Source organism: Poeciliopsis prolifica, unplaced genomic scaffold (genome assembly GCF_027474105.1).
Source record: "Poeciliopsis prolifica strain line A6 unplaced genomic scaffold, Auburn_PproV2 SCAFFOLD026, whole genome shotgun sequence".
Lineage (NCBI taxonomy): Eukaryota > Metazoa > Chordata > Actinopteri > Cyprinodontiformes > Poeciliidae > Poeciliopsis > Poeciliopsis prolifica.
Genome location: NW_026562401.1, coordinates 7,384,402 through 7,409,121, shown reverse-complemented (window position 1 = coordinate 7,409,121; position 24,720 = coordinate 7,384,402). Strand labels below are relative to the sequence as shown.

Genomic DNA, 24,720 nt, shown 5'->3' with positions numbered 1-24,720 from the left:
GATGGCTTAAAATAAGTCAAAGTCTAAAGATGACAACTACACTAAGAAGACTCTAGGCACCAACATCAAGGGCAATGTGACTGGAAGGTGGCTACCTCAGCAGATAGCATGACTAATTAATCAGCTAATTTCAGCTATATGTTTATGTGAGGAGGTGGGAAAAGTTATAATGTACATTTAAAACTGCTGCACAATGTAATAGCTGGTTATCTGCGCATTTTTACTTCAATCACTGCATCAAAAGAAAACCCTAAAACAAATTATTTGACTTTAACTAATGTAGTGTTATAGCAGCACCAGAAATAATGGTTGCTTTTCTTCTTTAAACAAAAGGAATTTGATCATTTTACATATTTTCAATTTCTTGCCTCAATACAGTCAGGTGTTTATATCCAAGTCTATCATAATGGTAGAATCTCATACCAGCATGCTTATTACAGACAACTAAGGACGTTTAAAAACTCATCAGGAGGAGTGATATTTACTGTGATGTAACGTTGAATTCCTACCATAGCCTTTGGCTTTGCTGTCCTCCCCCGGGGTTATTATTGGCCCCGAATTTGGCCACCGCTCCACAAAACATTCTGGATGCGCCCCTGCCCCTGACGCATCACACACTGCTCAACTCTCTGTGGGTTGAGCAGTGTGTGATGCATCTCGTTTGTTCATGATGAACAGAAAAAAAGAGAGAGAACCCGCTGGAAAACAGATTATGGAGCGAGCCAATAAAACGTCGCGCGCACAAGACGGTAAACAAACAAACAAACACACTGTGGTGCAAAGCTGAACTAATAAAAGTGCGGGGCTCTCATTCTCTACACTCTATCCTGTTTTTTTCACTTGGTTGGAACACTTTAGGTTTGTTTTTTTTCTTCATCTGGCAGTTGATAATCCGGTTAGGGTCGACCGGCTCCGGTAATGGCGCTAAAGCGTCGACTTCATATATGAGGACGGAGCAGCAGACAGATGTGGCGCAGAACGATGCGGGGGAACAAGAGGAGCTTCGTGTCACACAGTTTGGTCTGGATTCAACCTCATTCCTCACAGGGTTAAAACTTTCGATTGTTGTATTGCAAAAAGGGGGAGAATGAGAAAAAAGAGAGCTCGCGTAAAGTATTTGTAACTATTTAGAAAGAAATGAACCAATTCAGATAGGCCTTAAAGGACACATGCAAATCTACGTATAATAATAATAATAATAATAATAATAATAATAATAATAATAATAATAATAATAATAAATTAGCTCGGTTTAAGATCAGCTTGTTTTGCTAAAAGACAATCCGCAACAATCTTGAAAAATTCCCTCGCGTCACTTGTTCAAAACAAATTATTTTATTTTTATTTTTATTTTTTTCTTCCTTGTATTTTTTGTCTTCTTTTTTTAAAAAAATGCTTTTTAGACATAAGAATAGCTGCGAGCGGTTGCACGGTCGGTTGTCAGAATATATGTGCATTCGTGTGTTTTTGTGCGCGCATTCGGAGCGGCGGTGCAGCGTTTCCTCTTCCTCCTCTCTCTTCCCTTTCTTCTCTGTCCGGGGAATTGTTCTCAACGTCCACAAACACACTGCAAATACCCGCCGGCCCAGCGGCATCGATTTCTAATTAGACGCCAGGATAATCGTTGGAGAGAGATGAAAAAAAAAAAAAAAAAAGTAGGGAAAAAAAAAACAGAAGAGAGTGATCGAGCGAGTAAATAAATATATATATATAAAAGAATTAGAGCCCAGATTAACTGAATGGATATGAGCACTGAGGGGAAAATAAATAAATAAATACAAAAAGAGAAGCAAAAGGTGAACTTGGCTGGTAAATCTTGCGTGTACTTGAACGGGAAATGAGGCTGATGTACACGGAGGGACGCGGGCCGGAGTGAAAGGTGAAAAGAGGAAATTATGGCAATTTAAAAAAAAAACGCTCTAACATACTGTTTTTGGATGATAAATACTATTTGCAACAAACAGTTTTAAGCAAAGACTCAAACGAATTCTAGGAATTAAAAAAAGTATTTGTTTATCCATCAATGTTTGCTTCTTTAAAGGTTCCCATCTTCCTGAAAATGTGACACAAATCAACTTTAAAGCGGAATATCCAACATCTTCTTAAATTCCCATCCTCCTATTTTTTGTCCTCTCACTCTTTTTTTTTTTTTGTCTCCTGACAGACTGTGACAGGGGCTGTTGGGGTTACCGGGAGGCTGGGGGGCGCAGGTAGCTCGTTTACTTTAATTAACGTTTCATCATCGTCAGAGCGCGGCCGCGCACCGTACCCGCTCTTTTCATGCTGCTCCGTCTCTCATCCCTGCTCTCCCTACATTCATCATCTCCCTCCCTCTGCTTCTGGTGGCATCACCTATCATCGTTTTTTATGTTTTTTTTTGTATCCTCAACAACTCCCCATATAATGCTCCCTGTGCGCTTTTTCTCACATCCACTCAAGCGCACAGTTTAATCTTTCAAACTATTTCTTTCCGCAAGAACTTCTTTTATGGCATCTTAACTTTTCTCTCTCCCTCTCCCCTTCTCCCCCTTTCTCCACCTCCACTTTCTTTTACACGATCCCAATACATCATTGTGCAAACCGGCTCCTGAAATCGAACCAATTGGTCAAATTAAAAGGTTTTACAAAGTATCCAGACGCCATGAACTTTTTCCACATTTTTTTTTTCTGCAAACGTCCACAACTTCTGCTCAGTGTTACGCGTTTTATGACCTCAAGCAAATTTGCTTAGAGGGATTTTCCTGCATTTGTAGTTCCCATCCATCTTCCAATCAACTTCAATGAGCTTTCCCCTCACTGCCCCCCACCAAAGACAGAAAAAGCATGCCCACAGCATGATGCTGCCACCACCGTGTTACACAATAATATTTCTCCCAACCAGCAAATCTCTGCATCTCCTCCAGAAGTTGCCATGGGCTTCTTGGCTGCTTCTCTGATTAGAGACCATTTGTTTCCACTTGTGCAGCACTCTATAATTTGGATGATGAATTATAAGATGGTCAAAATTAACAATGTTTAACTAATTGTGTTTTGTGGGATAAAAATCCTTTCTGCTCCCAGTTAAGATCTTTAGTTGACACTTGAGCCATTATAAGCCGCTATTTATAGATTTGTTCACATGTTAAGAAATAAGATGAAAGATGTAGATCCTCTGCATGTACCAGGTTCTTGTCTTTGTGTTTGATGAGAAATGACTTTAGGATTTAAATGAAGCAAAAAAGATTAACTTATTCATTCAAGTTTTTAAGAAGCTTGTCCCAGAAAGAGTTTTAAAATGTTAAAGGAGTACAATGTCAGCGATAGAGGGACATCTTTCACAACCTTAAAGTACAATAAATGTAGATCTCTACCCTTGAGGTGCAATTGTTTTTATCCAGCAATTAGTATATCTACATCAGAAACATTCAGGCTGTCCCAGAACGATGCAAGACCTAATTTTAAAGCAAATGAAAACACCCATAAAAAGAGAATATTCAAGTTATATACAATTATCTAGTATTTTACTAACCTTTTTTTATATAAAACATTGGAATTTTGAGAAAGGGATCAATAAAACCATAAAAACTTTACCGAGCACAATAGTACTGAATCCCCCTGGAGTTATTTTATAAAGGCTTGGTTTTCATAAGGTGCTGGGAAATGGCAGGTGTTACATGAAGCAAATACAAAATGGAAAAAATGAGAAAAGTAAATGCAGTTAGGACTTGTATGGTTCAGCGAGATCTAGGTGTGACTCACTCATGGCCCGGGACTCAGCATGGAGCGCTCTGATAGTTTAAACAGTTTAAAACACTTACAGTGGTAACCGGATTTGTAGCCTTGTGGGGTTAAGAACTTGATGAAATCCGCCATGTCTGTAGGGAGTGCAGAGGTGTGCGCTCACATACAAATTGCCACTGATAAAAAGAGAACGGGAAGCTGCACTATCACAAACCTTAAAAGCTCTTCACTCTCATTCTGGTTCCAACAAAATACTACCCAGAATGCACTGAGACGTTACACCGGAGACTGTCTGAAACCCGCTGAAACTGGACTGACCTGCAGAGGTGAGTCCAAGCACGATGGAGTTGTTGTGTTTTGGATCTTACAAAAGGAGATGCAAAACAAAATGCTGTTTGAGATAGGTAAATTAAAATTGCACTATTGCCATAAAGTAAATAAATACATAAAAAATAAACATTTTAATTAAGCAGCACAAAAATATCAAACAAGCTCTTTCGTCATTTTTCCATTTCATATCAAAACCATCTAACTTCAACTGTCTCATAGAAAACATATAAATTCTATAAAAATATATTATAATGATATTTAATCTTGTGTCTTCAATATTCGCAAAATTTTTGATTTGATTCTCCGATGTTAAGCTAATTTTGTATTAAGGTAGCTACAACAAAAACCTCGAAGAGCCTTCATCCATTAAAAAACATCAATTACTATTTTTAAACAAATATGACATCATTTATAGTGCAAAACTAAGTTTACAATAAAGGCACCATATATGTCATAGAACTAATTTTATGTTATATGTTATTGTGCTACATTAAATTATAATATGCTGCCACAATAAACCTATATTATGTGATTTTGTCTTAAGCTAATAATAAACACACAAACACCTAACATAAAGATTTTAGATTGATACCTACTGCTTGGTTTATTGTGAAACAGCACTCGGTGTCACTGATGAGACAGGCTTGAGCTGTGACTGTAACAAAAACTCATACACCCACTCACCCACAGCAGACACACCGAAACACCTGGATTCAACCTCTCCATCTTTCCGCGTTTCCTCCGTCGTCACACTAACAAACGTACACACGCGTTCAGTGGCCGCCCGCTCGCCTGCGTGCGCGCGTGTCAAATCGAATCTCCACCTCGGTGCGTAGTACACCTGCTGTGCCGGCATATAATGTGCTGCATACAGTGAGCGCACGATGACGGATTACTGAATTAGACCAATAATGACAAGTGACACTTCTGTTACCGCTCCCTGAGCCACTGCAGAGAGCAGGGGAGATGTGTAAATAAAGAACTAGGCACAGTGGCAGAGAGAAGGTGAGAGAGACGCAGAGAGGGAAGCGGGCGGGAAGGAAAAAGAAACAACGGCTCAGAGAAATAGGAAGTCACGGAGATGGATTGGGAATTTTCAGCTTGTTCCGTGAAGTAAATAAGTTCTGTATCAGTGTCCTGGATTTTTTTTTTCTTTTGTCTCCCTGGTTCTGTGTTAGCAATCAGTTGTCACACAATCTTATTGGCAGCTCAAAATAGATTCACAGAAAAATTTGCAAAGTGAAACAATATTTTTCCCCCTTTCCTAAAACTAATTCAAAACAATATTTTCGATCAGTTGGGCTTCAGCCGAACCAGAATCAAGGCTGGAAATTAAAGTGCAAAAGCATTCGCATACGTTTTTTTTTTCAAACTCCAATAAATTTTGCTGGATTTTTAAAATAACAAAAAATAAGATTTCAGTGAAAGACAATTTCTAATTTCTCATCTTTGCATAACTCAAGCTCAGTCAGATTGGGAGGGAGGACACCAGTTAGTTGATGTCTTGCCACAGATCCTAAATTGGTTTCATCCATGAACTTTGACTAGACAATTCAAACACATTAATATACTTTGATCCACACCATCCCATTGTCGCTCTGGGTTTTTGTTAATTCTGTTCATCTTTCCTTCAACTCCATGGTTTCCTTGTCCCTGCTGAAGAATAGCATTCTCACAGCATGATGCTACCACCACCATGTTTCCTAGTGTGCATAGTCCAATCTACGTGATGTGCAGTTTTAGTTTTCCACTGCAAAAATTACTTAAAAGCAGGTTAAAAAGTTTTATTTTTGGATTTAATTTTCCCAGAGTACCTTCTTCTAGATGATTTCTGTGTCCCTACATCTGAAAATAGAACTTCTCATGGTTTTCTTTCCACTGTGACTAACAATGACTTTCTTCATGCTACTCCTTCACAATGGCCAGAGGTATAGAGTCCATGACAAATAGCCACAAAGTCCTTTCCAAACGGTGGATATCTGCCAAATAGCCTAACATTTTCAGACCTAATAAAGTACATTACAGTTTGGAGTTGTACAGTGTCAACATGTGAACAAGTCAAGAAGGGAGCAACTCCACAAGACTGAAAACACAGAACTGTTCAGAGAAGTTCTGACCCAATTTCCTAATAAATAAACATGACATTTCTGCTAATTTGTGAGCGTCTATGAGTTGCAGATTAAAGTAGTACACCTGCAGGATGCCTGCCCCCCACAGACCCTGGCCTCCACAGGCCTGTGTTCAGGATGCAAAGTGTGCCAAATGAGAAGGAGGAGGTGGAATCCTCTTTGGGAAGGCATGAATAAATCAGCCTACCAGCCGGCGCCTCTGCACTGCAGAAAAGGAGCACATGTGTGGAAAGATGCAAACAAACACGCATTAATTCATTCATCATCTTATGCATCGCTAAGAAAAATGGTAAAATATTTAAACTACCACTCGCTGTTTTTCCTAATTTAGGGATCTTTGAATCATACGCATCAACGAATAGATGTGTGTCCCCCCATATTCTCTCATAATGTCAAACTACTGGGGAATAAGAGGCTGCCAAGTCCTCAAGCCAGTGGGCCACATTTGTATTTGGCTTGTGAGCTGATGATCAAAATGTACACCTTCTGCTTATGCCTCTGGTTGGCACAAGGAACAAGATCAGAGACCTGCTGGACAAGAAGCGACAACTGGGGCAAGGAGAGAGTGGAAGCACAGCTGGAGCTGAGGACCCGGGGAGCACAGAGGAAGCGCGACAGAAAGAAATATTGACAGAGCCTAGATATACACATAAGTCACCCGACATGACCTGCCTGCTCTCTGTATTTTATAGAGCCGCTCTGTGCTGGCGGAACAGCGTGACAGCCCAGTTCCTTCAACGGAAAATATGGTCCCTCTCTACCTTTCCGCCTCTCACTCCGCTATCACTCCTGTTTTCTGCCTATCCCACCTGATATCATTCTGTCACTTCTTTGCAGTGGGCTCTTTTTTCCATCATCCTCCCTCCCCCTGTTTCTACCCTAGACATTCCCGTGCTTTTATAGGTGCTCTACATTCCACCCGTCATGTTTCAGTCCCCCATTTCTATCCATCTTCATGTCGCTCTCTTAATCCCCTCTCATTTGCTACCTTCTGCCCCGGTCCACTTCCCGTTTTCTCTCTCCTGGAGCCGTCTCTGCATACCGTCCCCATTTCCACTCGCTCTTTCAGTTTCCCTCGTTCTGCCTGATTCATTTCCTCTCGGCTATCTATTCCATTCATCCCTTTTCTTCTATTTGCACCACAGAACATCACCATCCTTCTTTACCTCATGGCTCTGTCATCTCCAGCTCACATTTTTCCCGTTTGGATATCCTCTGACCTCGCTGTGAGGTTTCTTCCTAAATCCATTTGTCAAAGTATTCCATCACAATTGGTGGAATTGCGATGGGACACTTCATTTCCCTTTATTTTTTTGCTGCAGTCTCTACATATATTTAATTCTTGCAAAAATTTTTACTTAAACATTTTTACTTTTCGCTATGTTGAAACCAAAAATGTCTGATTTTATGTCCATCCATCTACTTTTTCTTGCAGTGTCTCAGGATAATCTCCTGCAGTCATAGTCTAGGGGTGGGATACATCAGAGGACAAAAACAACCATACATAGACACCTAAGGACAATTCAGAAAGACCAATTAACCTCACCCCACTGTTTGGACTGTGGGAGGAAGCCGGAGTATCAGGGGAGAAACCACAAATACACCAGAGGAACATGTAAACTCCATGCAGAAAGACTCCAGGCCAGGATTTGAAGTAAGGACCTTCATGCTGCAAGGCAACTGTGCTTCCACCAATGAAATATTTTTTGTAACAAAAAACCTGAAGAGTAAGGAACTCATGCCTTGTCTTCAAAAGTCAATATTTTGTACAGTAGCCACAGCCAGAGGTTTTTTTTTTTAAGGATTTTAAGGTACTTTTTTTCTGGACTTTTTTAGCAGCGTCCAGCATGCTTTATTCTCTTTATTAGGCTTCATCTACCTTCCCTTTAGCTCTCAATACCTTTCCTGTCTCTGCTGAAGAAAACAGCATGCTGCTGCCACTGCCATGCTTCACTGTGGCAATGTGGCACATTGGACCAGAAATTCAATATAAAACCAATCTTATCAGATTAAAAAAAGAACAAAAATATCAGCTTATAGATTTTTATAGGAAAAACGACACGTCAAATTAATTTGACTTCAAAATATGTAGCTCATTGTGTTAGTTTGTCACTTTAAATCCCAATAAAATAAAGTAAAAAGTTGTATCATGACAAGATACGAATGAAAAAGCTATGCACCTTTCTGCACAAGGAGGCATTCTCTCCAAGTTCCTAATCCCTAAATCTTTATCTTTTCTTGTCATCCTTCCCTTTTTCATTCCTCCTTTCTCCCCTCTCCCTCAGCATTCCTGCTGGCTCTCACTCTCTCATCCGCAGCCCGAGCACAGAGCCGCATGTGTCGGAATCAATTAGGGCTGAGAGCCGTCGTGGCCGCTCTTTCACGGAGGTAAATATTAAACTGCACCAAGCACCAAGGAAGAAGAGAGGGTGGAAGGGGAGGAAAAGGGGTGGAGGGAGAGAGGAGAGAAGGGAGCCCTCCGTCCCTAATCCACCGCATCGATCAGGCGGGGATGAGGGTAATATATTATTTTGACAAGATACGATCCTCCGACGCGCACCGCTATCCCCGGCGATCGATTTCTTTTTTTCTCTCCTTTTTTCTTCCCCTTTCTCCCCCTCACTGAGTGGGACAGAGTTTGTGTGGAGCTGTGTGTGTGCGTGTGTGTCTTCTTGGCGTGTGCTTGTGCACTGGAGTGTGGATGGGCGACAATGGGAACAGCATTAGGAAATGTGGGGAAGAGATGGGGATGAAGCTGCTGGTACAGGTCTGCGCGTTAACAAACAAGCTCACATCTAAACAGCTAAATCACACGTTCAGCCAAAGACACAGAATAAGAGGATTCTATTTTCTGTTTACTTTCTTCTGTATATGCACAGAGGGGCGCGGGTAGAAGGACATCGGGGTTGGTAACAGAGTTGGAAGCAGAGCTGACCTATTGTAAAGTTAACTATCCTCCCCCTGCACAGTCCCCCTCTATATCGCTTTGTAAACTGTGTCTAAATGCTAAAATCCTGGATCAATTTTATTTTATTCAACCTCTCTCCCCCAGTCACCTCCCTCTGGCCCCCGCTGCCCTCCTGAAGAAACACGCTGTCCACTGCTGATGGAGGACAGAAGTGCGTGGATATTTTGTAGCTGCCAGCATATTTGTGTGATTTCATATGAACAATCCCCTGAGGAAACTCAAAGATTTCCACAGATGGTAGCTCACGTCTCTTTTGTTGGGCTGAATAGCCTATATGGTTCTTTACATTTCTGCAGAAATTGTCTCTTTTGTGACTCTGAGCAACCTGGGCCTCTCCCTGCCATTTCAGGTTCTTGTTTTGTTTTGCTTTTGGGCATTAAAAAAATGGCAGCAATGGCAGATTCCTGCAACTTGAAAAATATATATCTTGACAATGGAAAGATTCACTGCTTTACCCCCATAAAATCTAATATTTCTAATGCAAACTTGAGGCTATACTACTATTAGCAGTCCAGCTAAAGTTGACCTTTGCTGTCGGTCGATATGGATTACATTATAACTTTGTGAAAAAATTACTTTGGTTTAACAGTACCACACTGTTTAAATGAAAGTGTATGCCATGAATTCATTGCTTTTATTTAAAATCATTGTTGCAGTGGTACAAAAACTATATAATTGAGTATAATGAGCTTAATATTCTGTTTGATGCATTCCAAACAGAATGAATAATAGAACAGATGAAGTAGCATAAGTTTTTATAAGCTTTCTGCACTTTGACTTATTTTGCTTTCCTGTTCTTTAACCAAAAACTAAGTCGAATATATTTAACTGGTTCATAAGACAGTCTGTCTGTTCCTACTGAGCCTGCAGTAAAAGTTCCAGTGTCTGACAACAATATGTGGCAATTTTCCATTTTGTTTCCAAATATTTGCAAATATGTAAAATGTTTTGTATTTTTAAGGCATATAGGTGAGATAAAAGTATAGTTGTTTCCTTACAGTCAGCTAACAAGCAGAGCACAACAGATAGAGATAGTCCTATGTTACTCTCCATTAATAGGTACCATTTTAATGTGGTGCCATATTAAAAGGCTTTAAATTGGAGAAATTGTATATTGGAGCAATAGAAACTATTTGAAAATCTATAATGTTGGCAATCCAACAGGATTTCTGTGGACCTCAACTCCATAACTCTCAAAATCGCACTCACCTCTAAACATTGTTAATATTTCGATGTTACAAGCCTTGGAAAGTTGAGGAGTTAAACTTTGCTGACTCTATGATAAATATTAGTAATGAAGAAGTGACCAAAACTGAGACGGTCTACAACACTTTTCCGCATCGTTGTTGCCGGACAGACTGTTGATTTTGAGCAGTTAAAAAGCAATTTTCACAATGTTAACATCTCATCTATAATCAAGCTCATTTGAGACGGTGTAATTCTTTTTCTCTGGTTTGTTCTGTGTCTAATTTCCTTTTTTTTGTTAGATGAACTGCTATTTCCCAGCATTGTTAATCTTTGTGCTTAAACAAGTAAATAAGAAGCTTCATAATATCAGGTACATTTTACAGTATGGATTTACATCAACCCTTGTAAGGTGTTTTCTTGTAAGGTCCCTTGCAAGGTATCCCCTTGTTAGAACAATGAAATGTAATGAGGGCACCTGACATTATTGACAGGATGCTTAAGACGTCTTAATCTGAACAATATTATTCTTTAATATTCACATTTATTTCAGAGCAATTAAGGCAAGAATATTTCCTTACCAACATCCTCTTTAACTATTTGCAGAGAGTATGTTGACATGTTCTCCTCAGAGCAGTATCTCATCTGCAATATGGCAGACAGATGGAAAATCAAGGGACCATAAAGGGTCATTGGGAGTCGTTGTACTTCTAACCAGGGTCTCTATCAGAGCCATCGCCTTTAACTCCATCTGAGACTCCTCACACTCTCTCCATGAACTTTTGAACTGCTGTCATCAAACAAACAACAACATAGCAACATCAACAACAGAACCACCACAGCAATCTGCCTCAGGCTGTTGAAACACTGAACTGTTTTTTTTTTAATTATTGACCTTATTTTACCCTTCGTTTGATTTTTGTTTTAATTCATTTGTGTTTTCACACAGTTTCTCTTCCGGCCATGTAAGTTGAAATTTTGAGAAATGTGTGTTATGCAGGTCTAAACATGAAGACGTAATCGTTTTAGTGGAACATTAACTGCTGCTGCATCTTTGAAGTATTAGTGTTGCTTTCCTATGATGCATGGTCTGAATAATGCTTGTGTATTAGGATCAAGGGTGTTTAAGTCACTGCGCTTAACTGCTTTAGGGTTTCCTATTTTAATTCTACCAACATTTATTTGCCCCAGACGATTATTAACTGAATTGATCAAGCGGTATGTCATGCCATCAATTTTCTTTTCATTTTTAAGCATCTGGCATGATGATGTGAGTCAATCTTTATGTGCACAGACTGTTACAGTAATGTATTACTGTGCCAATGCTACAGTGTTTAAATAGTTGTGTAAATCCAGTAACAGTGATGTCCCTGTTCACTACACAGGGCACATGATGGGTGCAGAATGTTTTTTTTAATCTTCTAGTAGCCTGGCTTAGTTGTTGATCAAATTATATGTACACTGAATATCAAGGTTATTTACCCAAGGCAGGGTATCTGCTGGGACACACCAGTGTGACGGGATTACTAATGATTTATTTCATTATCGGAAATAATATTTAACCAAATTAAATTATTTTAAGCTACGTATTAGAAAATAATAGATCAAGAATTTGATGTGAATAGAATTTTTTCAAATACCATATTGTAATTAAAGTCATGTTCCTGTATGTTTGTGCATCTTTCAACAACCTTTAATATGATTTCAATATCATGATCGCCTCTACATTACTATGCTACAGATGGATTGGTTTCATCTAAATGTTAAACTCCAACATAAATTACCTGCAACTGCAGCGAAGTCTATATGTGGTAAGAGGAGACAATAAAATGCGCAGAACTTTTTTTTTTTTTAAATTAGAAACATCTATGAAAGCTTGGATATGATTTGGCAATGTGCAATATATCATTTTTCCCCTTTAAATACTGGAAACACTGTGTGAATTATGTATAGGAAACAAACAGGATTCTTCTGCGAACAATACACAAGTCTGATAAATCAGACAAGGAGAGAAAAAGTAAGAAACGAGCATAAAACCAGCATGATGACTGATGAACAGTGATTGGGTGAAGACTAAACATTTCTCCATCCTTGTGCATTTTCTCGTTTTGTGTGGACAGCATCAGCTCCAATATGTCTTTTTAAGAGCTTTAGTGACACAAACTCACTCAAGTCATGCACACAACAAGGCGCCCAACAACAACAAGTATCTTCCCCGCTCAGAAAGATCCTACCAAACAAGTGTGACAACACCCGCTGCTTTCTCGTTCTGCTCCCTCTCACTCCCCGTCTCCCACTTTCTCTGTTTCTGCCTGCCGCGACTTAGTTTTCCTCCTTTCTCTTTCTGGCCGCTCTTGCTTTTATTGTGCCATTTTCTGCCACTTTGGTCCACGAAGGAGAGGCCGTAATGCAATCTCTCCCCCTCTCTGTCCCCTGCTGTGAGGGAGAGTAGCTTGGACTGTGTGCTGGGCCGGCGAGAAGTGTGTGTGGAGGGAGGGGGGGGAACGGGGTCAAGGTGAGCTCTAATACACTATTGATCCGCCCCAATTGAAAACCTGATGGAAATTTTACCCCCCTTCTTCTCCTTTCCTCCCCATTCCTGTCTTGCTCCCCCTTCTCTCTGTTTTTTCTTTCTTCTACTCCCCTCTCCGTTCCTATCTCCCACTCTTCCCTTATGTCTTTTTTCCTTTCCTGTGTGTATCCTCCCTGGTGTCTGAAGTCTTCCTCTTCTTCAGAGTCTATCCCCGTTCACTCCAATCTGTTTTCTCTCCCAGCCGAACATCTCTTTCAACCACTGACGACTTCTCTCCCCTGCTATCTATCTCTGTGCAGAGCAGCTCTCTGCCTCAACTATCCCTCTAATCATTTCCCTTTTTTCTTCCTTCTTTGCTGCTCTTGGTCGCGCCATCTCCCCATTTTCCAAGTCTGCTCCTCTCTTTTTCCTTTTAAACCTCTTGGTACCCCCACTCCATCTCACTGGTTCTGTCTCTCCCACTCATTTTCTCTAAACCCCTCCTTTCTGTGTGTGCATCAGATGGTCCATTTCTTCCTAACCCAGTGCATATTGATCCCTATGGCAGCAGCATGCAGGGCGATGGCTGTGAGGACCTCTGTTACAGTGTATTAAACGCCACAAACGCTTTGGACGCAGGGCCGGAGACACGCCTCCCCGGCAGGGCTCTGTCAATAGCTGCTCCCTCCTGTCAACAGCAGCCAAATGGCCTCTCAATCTGGGAGTCATGATGATGTGCCAGAGAAAAAACAATGAGATAATCTTTAACAGAGTGTCCAAAAAATGACGCAACAAAAAGTGCAGATATAAAGCCTCTTGCCAAATAATGGGGAAATGCTTTGAAAAGGGCAAGTAAGTCAATCAAAACAATGCAAAGCCATTTCCATGAAAAAGCTGAAAATGTTGCAAACAAAATCTATGACCCAAGCTGTCAATTTGCCCCATTCTTTGCCCTAACAAGCTTTGTAATAACATGCAGTTACATGTGGGGGCAGCAATTATGTCTGTAGCTGAGAGCAAGCTGCACACTATCAAACAAAAGAAGCACAAACACTGGAAGAAACCCCGAACAATAGAGACGGCAGAAACACAAACAAACCCTTTTCAACTAAGCATTACTTTCCCCACTTAACAAGACCTGACTCACGTTGACTCTATGCAGAGTTGGTCGCTTTTGCCATGCTTCTCGAGCAGGAGATAAATGGAGCCAGCGTGCGTTTGATTTATGTACCGTTGTGTACGTGTCAGATGGGCCGAGCTATCGGGACCACCATCTCTCAATAGACACAGAAATGCTACAGCAGTGGAGGGACCCTTCTGTCGACCCCGAGACCCCTGATACACATCTAGAACAAACAGAGCAGGGGTATGTTGCAAACACAAGAGGAGGAGGGATGCTCTGCATTACTTTCCTTACACTTCTATTCAAAAAAGATTCATTCTTTGCTCTTTTGTGTTCTTTCTGCTCCTTATTGACTCCTGAAGCTACAGAAAAACAGCCACTACCATTTCAAGCTAATCTTTACAGCTTCAGTCCACAGTCACATGATTAATGTCACTAATAGCAGAAACAACAAACTGGTTAGTTGCCGTAAGGGGAATAAGATAGTGTTAGGTGCATTCTGTGTAAATTATTAACATTGGCAAATATGCACTGATCAGTTATTTTGACCAATTTCATACCAATTTCTGCCTAATCCAATGTCTTTTTAAGAGCCACAATTAAAAGTTCAAAACATTTCCTTTCAGCTTTCTTGAGTATTCAATACTATCAGAATCTTGTTAAATGTCGATGGCAAACAAACAAAAACATGTTGTATTTTAAAACATGAAAAAAAATGTCAGTTTCAATTTTTATCTGTTCTGAGAATCTTTTATTGGCAATTAGCATGATTAGCATTAGAAAATATAAATAGGGAGCAAATGCTTCAGCTCCCTTGAATCTAATTGCTGAATTACCTCCTCAAATAGTCATTAAGTTCAGCAGAGTACCTTTAATGACCTCATTTTAAAAACTGCCTTAAGTTTGAAATCCCTGATTTTGATCTTTACTATATTACATTGAACTTTCTTATCTACGAAAGCCACACTCCATTTTGAATGACCACTGTGAACACTTTGCAATCATGTCTACATAGACAATTAAGTTCCCATTTCAGTAGCTCAGATTTGACAATTAAGGTTCTCATCTCACTTACTCTGAAAATAGCTAATTTAGAGTCTTCTTCCTTCTGGAAAAAACTTCCACACAGAAGAGTGTGGTTTCTAGTACAGTACAGTGATTTCACAAACACTCAAAGGTGAGGTTTTTTTGTTTGTTTGTTTTTCTTGATGAGATCATAAGTTAAGACCAGCCAAGTTGAAAATCAGCCAATTTTGGCCAATAGCCGATTTCTTATAGTAACTCCAGCAAACATGTTTGATAAAGAGTTTGCAAAATATCCACCTGTATTTTCAAAATATCAAACCTCTGATCAAATGCACAGATTAAAATGTTTCATCAGGAGTCTGTTTGCATCACACTGTCTCTAATTTGCCCACTTTACAGCCTCTCTGAGTTCAGACACCTGTTTTCATTTTCCCACTTTTCTCTTTCAATCACTCCATCCTCGTCTACAATTCCTGTCTCCCACCTCCAACCCCTCTCACCCTTCTCCCTCTTTACAGCCTCTCCATCTATTTCTTTCTCTCTAGGAAGGAATCAGTCTCACCTTAATTGCGCTTAAATCGGATTAATGACTGACCGGGGACAACTTGACTTAATCTCTCTTGTAGTAAATCTCTTCCTTTTCTCTCTTCTCATACATCACTCTTATACATTTTATCCCCCTCTGAACCTGCCCCTCTTTAGTCTCTTTATCTTTTCTGCTCTTCTTTTTCAGTCTATGGTCTCATTCTTCCTCTAACTTCTTTCCATGCTACCAAGGAGGCAGCCCCACTCGCCCCAGTCCGACACTGCAAACATCTTTCAATAAATGAACAAATGTTTCAATAAGTTGTGACATTTTTGGCTTTCATTGAATGCCATTGTATACATCAAAACAGTATTCTAAAATTCTATTCCGTTTTTTTGTTTTTGGCCTGGCAACCCAAAGTTATTAGTGGGCAACAACTGGATGCTCCCTAAAAAACTTTTTGGAGGCACCGGTGCCTCATTCTGTTTTTTCAATTCCTCTATCCCAATCCTCCTCTCTCCATCCACTTCCTTTCATCAGATTTTTCCTCTTTGCTTCATATTCTTCAAAAAACCTTCAACTTCTATGTTCCTGAGATTACTTTCCCAAAATGTCTTTGACTTGGCTCGTCACCGACTTAGAGCTTCATCTGTGAGTGCGTCTCAGGTTCACTTCGAGGTCGGTCGGTGTTGTGTATGTGTCAGTATGCATCGACGCGGTCCTGTCATTGCCTCCTAAGTGGTTTGGCAATACTAGAGATCTGCTGTCATGCCAATTCAACTTATCTCAATTGAATTACATTGGATTTGTATTGAGACGGCGATAAAGGACACTCAAGGTGTGCCAGATTCTCTTCTAAAGAAAGAGCTCAGATGAAATCTCAATGCATGCATGCAAACTCAATTCCTCAAAATTTGGTTGAACAAACAACAAGATAACATTGCCTTCTGTCTGAGCAATGCCAGTTCAAGTGGGCATGGGGACTTAATCCAAATTAGATTTTGGATCCTGGTTGTAGTATATATAATATTTAAACCAACATAAATGAATAAATTGTGGCTTACTGTTTGGCAGTCATTCGTGGACTATTACGTTTCAGTGTCGAGTTGGAAATAATTGGCTAATTTTTATGTAGTTGATGCTTAGTTTGTGGCTACAGTTTGGATGAAATGTAACTTCAGCACAGACACAAACAGAAGACATGAACAAACTAAATTAGAACCATCTTAACTGTAATCTACACATACATTTCTCTGCAAAAATACATGTCAATAATTTACCAATTTTTACAAATCCTAAACAAATTTTGAGAAATATTTTACATTTCTGAAAAATGTGCTATTCCTAAGTCTTTAGGAAAATATGAAAGTAGGCTAGTTTTTATATATATATATGTTTGTGCGTTATTAAGCCCCCTGCTGGACAGGAGGCCCTATCCAGCAACTTACTTCGCATTTGACTTGGACCAGCACTGTCTGTCATATTATTTATAAATAAGTAATATGACTACAAAGAGAAAAAAACTACAGAATTGCATCTATTATTTCTGAATATAGCAGAAATTCTTTTATAGTTGATAAAATGGGCTATAAAGCCATAAGTTTTAAGATCTTCCTTTATATTCAATGGTAATATGACCAATTAGCCAACAAAATAATATTACATGTACAATGTATTATTCTAGACTAAGTAAAGCAATGGTTTGGTCAACCTGAGAAAGCCGGAAAACATATTCAGTGTTTAGATTTGAGCATTTACCTAAGTTTATGTTAGACATGATGAAACAGCTAGAAAAGATTAAAAACCACAAACAATTCAGTGGGGTAAAAAAAACAACTGATCCGATGTCACACTGAGGTGATCTTTGTCAAGGGTACAGGGCAGAGAGAGTTTGCCACCTTCCAAACCCCTGCAGCTTGAAAAATAGAGGGAAGAAAAGGGCCAGCCTTGTGGACAAAAGCTCATTTTCCTCTTGGTTGCACACTGCTGCAGGCGAGCTAACATGCCACGGGAGAATTCAGGCACTCATACACCTTTGTTTTCCTCAGGTTTTTCTCAACTTTACACATCGTGTCAAACCCATGACTAAGACTGAAGCGGATTTGTACGTCAGCCCAGAAGGCATGTGCATGGCCTGTCCAGCCCCAGGCAAGCCTAGTGATCTGAGAGCCGCAAAGTCGCGTGCTTCTTTTTGAACGTGACAGACGAAAGCAGTGGGCTGACATCTTCCAAATACAGGCGCATTTGTTCACCTTCCAGTTGTGCAATGGAGTCACTTTTACATCTCCTTCTTTGCTGCTTTTACTTTTCTTTGCTCACCTACTCCTCCAAACAACCCCCTCCTCACCTCCCTGCTTCTCCCAACCTCTCTGCATGCCCATCTGCTTACCCGCTTGTTCTCTTTCGCTCCTCTCTGAGCGGCCAGGATTAAGCATTTATCTCGGTGGTCCTCCTTTTGGCCCCTAAACACCCGTGAGGATGATAAGAGTCGCTGGGATTTGTCAAATTGTGAGCCATTGATTAACTGACCTTTCACGCCTGCAAGTCTCTCAGCCACTCCACTAACTGCCGACAGGCTAGATAGAGAGATAGATAGGTACATGCGGCTGTTATTATTGTGTACAAGTTTGTAGTTACCAGGTGCGGTATAGTGAGGGATGACAGAAGAGGGGAGGAGGTGAGAAAGTGGTGGAAAAGATACAGAGGAGTCCTTCAGTTGCCCTATAGGCTTGAGATGTAACAGGTACAAGTGTGTCTACACTGGCAAACAGAACTGAATCCTAAATAATGAAACGCACATTTTAAGGCGAGCCAGGGGGCTAATATCAGACAGGAAGAGTTGGGGGAGGCAAAGAGGAGCTTAGGGAGACGTCCGAGCCTTGGCTGGCTCAAAGAAAATCTAGAATTTGGTCTAAAAATGTTGCTGAGAAAATCTTTGATTATGCGCAGACAGATTTTGTTCACTCCTTTTTCAAAAAAAAAGAGCTGGAGTGTCTAAAAAGTTTAACTAATATGTATTTTTTTATGTTGTGGCATCAAACTGGTATAATGTGTTTCAAATCTACAGTATTAGCTTGAATCTTAAATTGTATTAATCTATACCAACCAAAATCGGCACATTTTGAAATAACACTTTATTTTTGTGTCCACTCTAAACATTTTGCTGTTTTTATTGTAAATGATAATCTCATCATTTTTGACCGTTGGAAAAAAAAAACATATACAGCTATTTTTACCAGCAAGTTATATGTTTATGTCATGCTCTTGTTGATTTACGCTGGATTGCAGTAATAATTTATGGTAGCTTTTCAGTTTATTAAACATGTTGATAACAGTTTTATTGTAGTTTTGTATTACAGATGTCCATACTGTGAAACGGTTCAACAATAACATAACTGCAAAACTAAAATTCAGACACTACTGGATAATTGTTGCAATTTCCAATTAACATTTTAACAATAAACAATTTAATACACTGTGATTTTGATTATTCTAACAGTGAAAAGCCTGTGCAGCCCGTGGACAGAAATATCGCTTTGGACAGTAAAACTGCTGTATGCTTATGTGGTTACATCATAGATTTGCAAAGCATTTTGGGAAATATAAATAGAACATTTATGGCGGTTTGTTTTTATTCAGCAATGAGGCCACAAAGTTATGTTAGTTTATCCAGCACTAAAAAAGGTTTTACGGCTGTCAGTTTTACAGCACAGCCGTTTAACAACAACTTCATCATAAAAATAAAACACGGAACTTATTAGATCATTTGTGTCCGTGAGCTTCGTCATTTTAGCACTAAAACTTTTGCGATGCAATTAATTCTGCACTTTTAAAATGATATGGAAGCACTGACACGAGCGGACAATAGAAAAAAGAAGGAATCGCCCACCTGGACCTTCCGCGTCGCCCCGCCTCAGAGATGCACCTGAGGCCGAAGCTCGATCACCTTCTCCCGGTCTGGGCTGGAGTCTGCGCGCCGCTGCGGGTCGTCCGATCCGGGAGGAGGGAGGAGACGAGGGGAGAGCGCCGCTGTCGCACTGCACGGAGGCGTCACTAAAACCCAAACATGCAAATATATGTATATATATAGACAATTTAAAAAAAAAAAACTACTACCTACATGGGTGTTTATCTGACAAACATTTGCAAATGCATTTTGCATTTTTTTCTTGTTGTTTTTATTATAGAAATTCATGGAATTTAGATCAAATGATGAAGAAGCATTTGGGGAGTTGCGCCGCTTCGGCCCAGATGAGTCGGGCCGATACTAAAACTTGTGTTCTGACGTTTTCCCGCAGGATCCCTGCTGCCTCACAGACCACAGATCAATCGCTTTATTGACTCTTAGTGTCATACAGTAAAGGGGCAGCGAGGAGGACCAACACATGACACTATAAGCTTCAAATGATGATCACTGGCACTAATTGCTTGACGCGTCTTTTGGAGGCTCCATACTTTTTCACGAATTACCCAATCCGAATGCAAACAGAATTCAAATTTTACTTCCTTCGGGGAGTCATATTTCCATGTTCAAATGAATATAAAGTTATCTCTTCCCTTTAAGCGCTGATACTCTCCGGGTTTTCTGCACGGAGCGGAGAGAGAGGGAACCTGAATGCAGCACGGCGGGAGGCTCCGCCGTCTTGTTATCGATATATGTGAAACTTGCTGGAAAGGATATTGACCACACTAACTAGCTGTACTTTGATCATACGAAATTGCTTTCCAGATGACAACACATTAAGGATGAGAGCATTTTTTTGGAGGGGGGGAATTTAGGGGTAAAAATTCCTGATTTTTTTCACAACTGCAACTGATGGAGAAAGTCTTAAGAACTCAACAAATAAATAGCAGATATGAAAGTTTGATTCACAGATGTACGTGTCCTGAATGTGTTTTACCAGTATCTCGAAAAAAAGATAAATGAGTAACAACAAACATACAGTGGAGTTTAGTTAAACAGCACAAAAACCGACCGCGTTGTATTTATTTTGTGATTTGCGGAAGTTATGGAGGCCGAGAAACCAGAAAAGTTCTTCAAAATTAAGAAAGTGGGGGGAAAAAAACATAAAGCATTTTACTGGGCCTAAAAAAAAAACAAAAAAATTTAACTAATTAAAAATTGAAAATTCAAATAAAATAAAAATAATCGGAAAAGGCGGAATTTAGCCTTTTTGTCAGAAGTCGTTAGTTTCATAATAATAATAATAATAATAATAATAATAATAATAATAATAATAATAATAATTTTCTGTATAGCAGCCACACATCGTGTGAATCACTGTCTACAATTATTTATTTGCATTAAAAAAAGTTGGATATCAAAGTAATGCGGACGAGTTGATGAGTTAAATTCCGACCCTGAAAAGGTGAAAGATCTAATATGGAAATGCGTTTCCTGAAATGCAATTAAATGTCGTAGGCTAATTCACCCTCCTTCAGTGGCAACAGAGCGGAACAATTAAGCTGAAAAAAAAAAAAAAAAAAAAAACAGTCCACGAGCTCCACCGGAAAGAGGAAGCTCAACATGTTGGCCTGAGACTGAACACACACTAAACTAAAACATCAACCAGAAACACAGACTGATGCTCGTGACTGAATCACAGACCAAGAGTCTGGAATAAAAAGCCAAACATCTGTAAGCATGAACAAATGAATAATGATGTTCAAAAATGAAACTCGAAGAAAGTTGCGCGGATCCATATATTAATGTAATAAAAACGTGTTTGATTAATCTACAATCCATCCTTATATTTGACACACAACCAATAATAATAATAATAATAATAATAATAATAATAATAATAATAATAATTGGATTCGTCTGGTACGTAAAAGACATAAATCAAATTAACTTTTCAATTTGTGTATATCTTGTTTTTAGTCATAGGCGCACCGTCATGCACGCGCGCTTTTTTTTTTTTTGCATGGCTGATGTTTCTTGAAGTCAGCTGTGAATAAAAACACACACACACACACACACACACGCCGACACGCGCACGCGCACGGATTGGCTGTACTTCTGGTCTTCGGGTGGATCCATTGATCGATCTCTTAATCTGCAATAGTTACATGCATGTATCGATTTACAAACACTGTTTATCTGGAAATATACCGGCACAAATAATTGATGGGACTACACCCATGGCGCGCATAAATATGCATCAAAACTTGAAGGAGAGAGGGGGGGGGGGGCAAACACCTTAAAAAAGAGACAGAAAATAAATAAATAATGAATAAATAAATAAATAAAAACTCGTGAAACCTGCGAAATCAAATAAAGATTATTCCAAATATGTTTTTAAAGCTTGACTGCGAAGTGTTATCGATGTGCCCACAAACTCCCAGGCGAGTCTGGATACCAACACAAGCTCAGCCAAAAATAAATAAAATAAAAAATTATTGGCTTCATTTCTGCGGGAGTAAACTTGTAAACTTCAGCCTCGTCCTTTGCAAAGGACTCACATTGACATTTGATCCCAGAAAGAAAACCTCTGCTGGGAGAAATTTGGGAGAAATCTGCGAGAAGAAACTTGGAAAAAAAAAAAAAAAATGTCGTAGACATTCCGAAAAAAGTCTGCACGTTGGAGACAGGCGATTGAACTTGAACCCGACTCTAATGTTAAATCACAAAACGAACATAAAAAAAAAAAGTGATGAATAAATAATCATAAGCTAATTAATGAAATTAGTGGACGCGAAAGCGCAACGCGGGCCTCATGAATATCCAAACTCACCCATGAATACTCTCCGTGAGCCAAATGGGCAGCGCTCATTAACGGGAGAGAGAGGGAGTGAGAGATGTGCGCCGGCTCCAGCGGCGCCGTGCAGCTCGCCGCGTGAATGCCTGTTTAATTGACTGATTGATACGGCCGCGTGGAGGTGAGAGCGAGACGCCTTAACAAATAGAGACATTTAAAGGCTAATCCGGGCCAACGCAGACAGCTGAACGCGTGTGGAGCCGAGACTTTCCCCACCTGCTTACAGACTTTAAAGAGCAAAATCCCCCACCACCACCACCACCCCCCGCGGTGCGCGCACAGAAACCTGTTTCCATTTCTTCCAAAAACAAAACAACTGCAACCAAAAAAAAAAAAAAGAAGAAAGAAAGAAAATGCCACGCGCGGTTCAACTTTTTTTTGTTCCTGAAAACAGCGTCCATGTAAACAAGGGAAAGTTATATTCTAGCGAAAAATAAGCGAAATAATTTCATCACTGAAGACTTTGGAGCTAACGCGCAGACAACTTCTTCTTCTTTTTTCCATCAGTCTAAAACAGACGTGAGTCAGCCAACAAAATGAAACCAACATCATCAGTATTATGAACAAAACATACCTTCAGATTTAGTTTGTTTGTTTGTTTTTAGGAAGTGATCTTCTCACCGGCTGAAGCGCACACAGTCAATCCAAGCGCATCCACTCTGACGGCGCACCGAGACACGGAGGAGAGGCAGCTCAACTACCAACCTGAACCCGGGGAGGCGAGCAGAAGGAGGGGGAGGAGGAGGGAGAACAGGAGGTGTGCATCTCCCTCTCTCTCTCTCTCTCTCTCTCTCTTTCTCTCTCTCTCCGTGTGTGTATGAGTGTGTGTGCAAGTAGTTAATTAGTAAATCCCCATTCGCCGCGCCTCAGGTCGGTTTGTTTTCCCCGGTCGACAAGCCGAGAGGAAAGAGAATTTGAAGTAGGATTCGACCCGTTTCCGCTCCTTGTGTCTCAAGTCTGAGGTTTGTGAGCGGGCTGTGAGTGCGCTGTGCTCCGTTTTGCGACTCTGAGCGCTTTCTGTGCTTTGCTGCCACAAGACGAGCCTTTCCGTGGCTCCAGCCAGAGCCGCTTTGCATGCTCTCTCAAGAAAAACTTAGTGCTGCCCATCAAAAAGTTCATCAGTTTGACTCTACTGCCAATTTCCCCCCCAAACAAGCAATAAAGGAGGTCACTTTGTGGAGTTCAAGTGCAATGGGATTTTGTGTCCTGACTGCCTTAAACAAGAATTATATCTCTGATTGTCTTTCTTTTTCTTGGATCATATTAGAAAGATAAGGCAAGCTACCAACATTTATCCAGTTCCGGCTTCATATTACATTGTAAAGCTTTTTACTAGGACCTAATTTTGAACTGTCCTTTTTAAAATCAGGTTAGACAAAAGTTGTGACTTGACTCCCATGACTGTTTTTAGCTCATGAAATGCTAATTTTACAAGAATGTGATCTCAGTCCATCGCCAAACCTAAATATGCCAAGCTTCAGAGGTGAGCATCCAGTTTAATCCCTCCTTCTCCTCCATCGCCTCTTCTCTTGATCCCATTGTCATGGACACCGGCTGTCTGCACCCAAGTGAATTCCATTGGTTTACTTAATTGATTATTAACTTACTGATAGAGGATCAATTGAATAATTAAAGTTTGTTAAGGGTGGAGTCGATTTTAGTGGCGGAAGAGTCGGCCTGCTTCTTTTTTTTCTTTTCATTTGCATTTTTGTTTTACTTTTGCAGATGCAGAGCCGACCCAAGGCAGGGACAATCTGACCAACGCCTACTACATCACCAACAATGTCTCTTACATGTTGCAGATTTGTTTTTTTTTTTGTTTTTTTCATATCTGCATCTGTACACTCTGTGCTTTAAACTTAATGAGGTAACTATAACAGTTAAAGGCATAGTTCAGATTTTTTTATTTATTATTTTTAATTGATTGCAAGATCACAAGACCATATGATTCAACTGGGATACATAGTTTTCTTAGCATGTTTTATTTATTTTTTATTAAAACGTTGCATCAACACTGCCTGCCAAGAAACATTTAAAACAACTGCAATCAAAACATTTTAAAGAAGTTTATGAGTACACTATTACATGAACCATTACATTGCTGTCATGTTTGTATTTAATCTTTACAAGCACATTTCATCAACTTGTTTTAAGAAATATAGAGTGCTCTTGTGTCCTCAATTTCTGGTCTTAAATTAATTTGAAGGAGTACAAAAATCAAAGTCTTTTAGTAGTTTATGGAAATTCTGTTTTATGGGCTTTCAGAGCTCTACCTTTATTTCAGAGTGTGACTCTGAGTTGAAAGGTTTTACTCAGTTTGCTTCCTTTGGGATAAACCTTGGTTCCTTTGGGATAAACCTTGGTGATGCTCAGCAAAACTCCTAAGACCAGCACCTTAAGTTTTCTGACAGGTCTAAGGTGACATTGTGAGGTTAAAGCA

At 39.9% G+C, this 24,720-nt stretch overlaps 1 protein-coding gene across 1 annotated transcript in view; it reads right to left on the bottom strand.

Moving 5' to 3' along the window:
• The window catches only part of erfl1 (Ets2 repressor factor like 1), a 46,077-nt gene extending 26,584 nt beyond the window's left edge, over positions 1-19,493 (bottom strand). The window contains exon 1 of the mRNA XM_055047457.1: positions 19,409-19,493. The gene's annotated coding sequence lies outside the window, so the exon portion shown is untranslated. The remainder of the gene's footprint in view (positions 1-19,408) is intronic.
• Between the last annotated feature and the right edge of the window lie 5,227 nt (positions 19,494-24,720).